Source organism: Mustela nigripes, chromosome 2 (genome assembly GCF_022355385.1).
Source record: "Mustela nigripes isolate SB6536 chromosome 2, MUSNIG.SB6536, whole genome shotgun sequence".
NCBI lineage: Eukaryota > Metazoa > Chordata > Mammalia > Carnivora > Mustelidae > Mustela > Mustela nigripes.
In genome coordinates, this window is record NC_081558.1 from 2,169,753 (window position 1) to 2,175,400 (window position 5,648).

At 54.9% G+C, this 5,648-nt stretch overlaps 1 long non-coding RNA gene across 1 annotated transcript; it reads left to right on the plus strand.

The window, feature by feature from the left end:
- The first annotated feature begins 611 nt into the window (after window positions 1-611).
- LOC132009648 (uncharacterized) lies at window positions 612-5,648 on the plus strand. Its single transcript, XR_009402025.1, has 5 exons — window positions 612-796; window positions 990-1,243; window positions 1,532-1,691; window positions 3,581-3,753; window positions 4,870-5,648. It is a non-coding gene; the product is annotated as an uncharacterized LOC132009648 (long non-coding RNA).

Genomic DNA, 5,648 nt, shown 5'->3' on the forward strand with positions numbered 1-5,648 from the left:
ACCATTTGAGTGAGTCAGCCCATCAGACGCGGGAGGATTAAGTTCTGCAAGAAGAAGCTGGGGGGCGGGGAGCCTCCAAGCTGTTCTCCGCCAGGCCTTCTCCACTCAGTTAAAAATGTGTTCACGCAGGGGCACCCGGGTGGCTCAGTTGGTTAGGCGGCTGCCTTGGGCTCTGGTCATGATCCTGGAGTCCCGGATGGAGTCCGGGATCGAGTCCCACATCGGGTCCCGCATCGGGTCCCACATCGGGTCCCACATCGGGTCCCGCATCGGGTCCCGCATCGGGTCCCTCTCTCAAATAAACAAAATCTTTTAAAAATGTGCACACACATATATACATGCTTATGGGCACTCACACGGGGCGTACATTTCAGCACATGGGTCACCCCAGGAAGAGTTACATGAGACGCCGCTTGCCCTGGTGATGCTCGACGCCCTGGGGTGGTTTCTCGTCTATGTCATTTCAAAGAGAAATGGTGGGTCTCGACTCACGACGTATATCCCTTGACCAGCAGATGGACAAAAACGACGGCTCGGCGTACAGGCTGGGACCCCAACGGGGAGCCCAGGCCGGAAGCTCTCTGACTGCAGGAGAGGCCGGCATGATGGGGCGACCGCGTGGACATGTCCTGCACACATGACGCGAAGGCACGCTGGCTGCCCCGTGACCCATTCGTGAGGTTCGAGAGCAAGTCGGGCTAACCCGGTTAAAATGCACGCGAGGAACTTTCCTCCAGAGGGATTACTAAGGTCCGAGAAGCACGCGAGAAGATGTTCACTACCATGAGTCCTCACGGTAGGGATTCCACCTCGTACCCACTAGGGTAGCTAGAGAAATAGTAATAATAATAACATAATAAAAACCAGAAAGGATGAAGGGTTGGTGAGCACCCAGAGTCCCGGGGATGGAAAACCACGCAGCGCTGGGGAAAACTGTCTGGTGGTCGGTCTCTCGAAAGAGTAAACAGAGTGACGGTCTGACCCAGCAGCTCCGGTCCGGGTGTCTACCCACAAGAAAGCGGGGACTTGAAGACATATTTGCACACCTGTGTTCACCGCAGCATGACTCACAACAGCTGAGAGGCGGAAGCAAACCATGTTTCCGTCGACAAGTAGATGGACACACACGGCGCGGTGTATCCCACGCAGGTCCAGCCTCAGAAAGGAAGGGACCCTGACCCCTGCCATGACGCGGAGGGACCCCGAGGACACGGGGCTCAGCGAGAGCGGCCAGGCCCAGAAGGTCTCATCCCGCAGGACCCCACTCCCGGGAGGGCCCCAGAGGAGTGTCGTCCACACAGACAGCAGAGGGTGGGAGCCAGACTGGGGCAGGAGGTGGGGCAGTCTGTGCTTTGTGGGGACAGAGTCTCCGTGGGGGGGACGGAAAGTTCTGGAGACGGAGGTTGGGGGTGGTCACAGGACGGTGTGAGGGAGCTCCTCGCCGCTGAGCTGTGCGCTTAGAGGTGGTTAAAGTGGTAAGTTTTGGTGTTGTTTTTTTTTTTTTTAAGATTTTATTTTATTTATTTGTCAGAGAGAGACAGCGAGAGTGGGAACACAGCAGGGGGAGAGGGAGAAGCAGGCCCTCTGCCGAGCAAGGAGCCCTATGCTGGGTCGATCCCAGAATCCTGGGATCATGACCAGAGCCCAAGGCAGATGCCTAACGACTGAGCCCCCCAGGCGCCCCTAAAGCGGTAAGTTTTATGTTATGTATATTTTACTACAACTTAACAGTATTAAGAAAAACTATCACAAAGAAGAAGCCCAAACCCTTCTTGGGTAGGGGAAAAGAGCTGTGTAGGACTCGGGCTGGTTCGAGGGAGGGGCTGGGGTTGGGGTGCGGCTGGGGCGCGGCTGGAGTGGGGTGCCGGCGGGGCAAGGACTTTGCCTGGGCTTCTGGCTGCCAGATGGACTACGGGGGACCCGGTTAAAAGGGATGTTCTTACTCGAAAGCATTATTCACTGCTTATCTGGAGTCGCCCTGTAACTGGGCGTCCAGTAGATTTTCCGGGCTCAGTCCAGCGGTCCTCCCAAGGCTGCACTGCGCCCACCCGTGCACCCACTCCGCGGGAGCCCCTCGCGGGCCTAATTCTCGGGCAAGAAGGGAAGACCGGCCGCTGCCCGCGGCGGTCCTCAGGACGAGATGTGGTTGTGGGGAAGGTGGCCGGCGGGAGAGCTCCGGGGAAGCTTGCGACAACAGGGCGCAAGGGTCTGTCCTTATCTGGGCGCCGCCCTGCCCACGCATGAACCTCGGTGACTTGTAGGGGTCACAGATAAGGAGTCCTAAGGAAGCCCAGCACCGAACGAACGCCTTTGCAGTCACACCCTGGAGAGCTCCCAGGCCGGCCAGCTGGCTGGGGACGGATGTCGGGCCAGGCCCAGGTCCCCCCTCCGTGCCTCGGTTTCCCTCCCTGGAGAATGGGGCAGGGCGAGACCACTGTGCTCTGGGATGAGCGAGGGTTATCCCGGAAGCATCAGTGTTGATTCTGATGCACACGGTGGTGGGAGGTCGGTGGGTGTTTAGCAATTGTTCTGGGTCGTCCCATAGCCAGACAAGATGTAAGTAGGGTCCGTGCTTGTGATTGGCGGCCAAGTCCAGTCGCTGCCCACACAGAATAAGTGAGTGTGGAAGAAGGGCTCCAGAAGGAGGTTTGGGGTGTGCTTCCGATGAGCCTCTAGTCCCAACACTTCGTCAACCCATCGATATGGAACCTTGGGTCATGTGTGCGTCTGTTTAAAGAGTCCCTATTTAAGGCGGGTTGTGCGTTCTTAACCCCGAACCTGCGGCCAACAGCGCGGCTGCTCTCCATGAATGGAGCTTGTCCTAGGGTGGCACTTTCTCTGTAAGACAAGTCACAACCTTCTGGAGCTTAGGGACACCAGCTAGCATGGTGGGAGCAAAATCACCCACAAAAAGCAGAGAAATGCAAACAGTGTAGCACTCAGCACCATGAAAAGGAGGCTGGTTTACAGTCTGGACTGGAAAAACAAGGAGGCAGGGGCGTCTGGGGGGCTCTGCGGGTGAAGCGCCTGCCTTCGGCTCAGGTCATGATCCTGGGGTCCTGGGACAGAGTCTGGCATCCCGCTCCCTGCTTGGCGGGGAGTCTGCTTCTCCCTCTGCCTGCTGCTCCCCCTGCTTGTGCTCTCCCTCTTTCTCTGACAAATAAATAAATAAAATCTTAAAAAAGAAAAGAAAAGAAAAAGAAAAAGCAAGAAGGCAGAGTGTCACCTTTGCCCACCCCAGGTGGGCATATGCCTGTGGGGCAGCTGCTGCTCTTTGCCTCTCTGTGCACACCTGCAGGTGACTGAGAAGTGCCTTGAGTAGTGATTTTAGGGCTGCCAATGAAAGGTAGTGAGTAGGCAAATTTGCAAGCATACAATATATGAATAATGAAGACCAGCTCTGTATACATTTATTTCCAATGATGTGTTCTCCAGCTCTGTTCACTGAGACGGCCTTGGGAGAGATACCCCAGGACCGATGAGCACCCTTAGTACCCAGAATTTGGGCTCTAAATACCGCCCTCCTACAAAAGGATCCTAGATTACATTAATCGTGTCCCTTTTTTTTTTTTTTTTTAAGATTTTACTTATTTATTTATTTGAGAGTGAGTAAGCAGGAGGCAGGGAGAGGCAGAGGATCCCAAGCAGACTCCACGCCAGCGTGGAGCCTGACGTGCGACCCCTGAGGCTGGAGAGATTCCACGGAAAGAATGAAACAGTTGTCAGAAGGAGACTGGCAAAGATGATGCAGAGGTGGGTCCATTCAAGTTGGGGTTTTGAAGGGTAAATAAAAGTTCGCCACTTCTAGCTATTGAGAAACCCAAGTCAGTCACAGATGCTCCCAGCTCTGCAGGGTGGGGCCTAGAGCAGAGGGTGGGACTTGGGGCTGGGATCCTCAGGAGCGGACGATTGGGTTCTGTGTGCAGGGGTAGGGAGGGAAGCCTGCCTGGAGGAGGAGATGTGGAAAAGGAGCTATTGGATGTTGGCAAAGCAGGGAGGGTGAAGGGGATGTTCCCAGCAGACGGAATAGCATATGCAAATGCTCAAAGTATGAGCCTGTACTGAGAGTTTGTGGGGACTGTAGTAAGTTCAGTCTAATTGAGAGGAAAGAGGCTAGGAGGGGAGTTTCTGGGGGATGCTAGGGTGGTAACGTTCTCGGGAGCTTGGTCATGCAGGACTGAGGTGGAGGGAGGGTCTGGGGATTAGGGAGTCTGTGGGGAGGGGATAAGTTTCTGCCAAGCATTTGAGCCGAGGTTTTGAAGGATGAGTAGGAGTTTGCTAGTCCCTCTGAGCAGCCTCTGAACTAGGGAGGAAGTTTGTGTGAAAAGATCCAGGATAGAAAGGGACCCAGGTGGGGTCTGGTAGGGGCAGGCAGGGCTCTGCTTGCAAGAGTCAGGGGACACCTCCCTTCCTGCCGTGCCTCCTTTCCGATACTGGCCCAGAGTTGAGAGCTGGGGACACGAAAAGGACAAAGCTCCGGTCTTTGTCCTCCAGGAATTTGCCTGGGAATGGTCTTTGAAGGTTCCCCAGGAGGCAAATTGAGGGAGGAGGGGTCAGTGTGAGCCAGGTCCTGGGGTGACAGCTGTACCACTGACATTAGGAGTGGTTACAATCACGATCATTATTATTATTGGAACAGAAACAACACTTGCAGCCTGTTTACTGTGGACCAGGCCTTGTTTTAAGCATTTTGCAAAATTAAATCTCCTGAGATAGGTAACTGCTCTATCTGTTTTGCCAAAAAGGAAATGGAGAGAGATTGAGGTCTCAAGGTCATGGCTCAAGGTCATGGAGCTGCGATGTGGGTCCAGAAATTGTGGGTGCAGAATCTGGGCCATTACTGACCAGTCCACTTCCGGTCGTTCCCAGGTCTCTTCCTGGTCCAGCCTCATCCTCACCAGCCTGTACCAGCAGCAGAGTCGCCTCTATCCTGATCCCACTCAGCGCCACCACGGTGTCCATCTTCCCTGCAGCAGCAGCCAGCAGAGGGCGCCTGCGGGCCTCTGAGTCGGGTTCCACCTTCTGTGTCTACAGCCCTCCAGGGCTCCCACCCCTTTGGGTGAAAGCCAAACCCTCCCTGAGGCTCCCAAGACCCTACAGGACCTACCTGGGCCCCTCCCTGCCCGCCCCTCCTACTTCTCTCCCCCTTGCTCACTGTGCTCCACCCACAGGGGCCCCCTCACGCTTTCTCCAACACTCCAGGTCCAGTCCTGCCCCAGGACCTTTGCACTGGCTCTTTCTGCTACTAGAATGCTCTTCTGCTAGATATACTCGTGCCTGGCTTGCTTCCTCAGAGAACCCTTCCCTATTCCCAAGGATAGACTGTGTCCAAGGATAGACTGTATTTTTAATTATTTATGTTTATTATCTGTGTGTCTCCACTAAGGAAGCCAGCCCCTGGGCACCTGGGTGGCTCAGTCATTAAGCGTCTGCCTTCAGCTCGGGTCATGATCTCAGGGTCCTAAGATCGAGCCCAGGATTGGGTTCCCTGCTCCAAGGGAAGCCTGCTTCTCCCTCTCCCACTCCCCCTGCTTGTGTTCCCTCTCTCGCTGTGTCTCTCTGTCAAATAAATAAATGAATAAAATCTTAAAAAGAGAGTGAGAGAAAGCAAGCCAGCTCCCTGAGGGCATGGATTTGTGTCCCTAGCA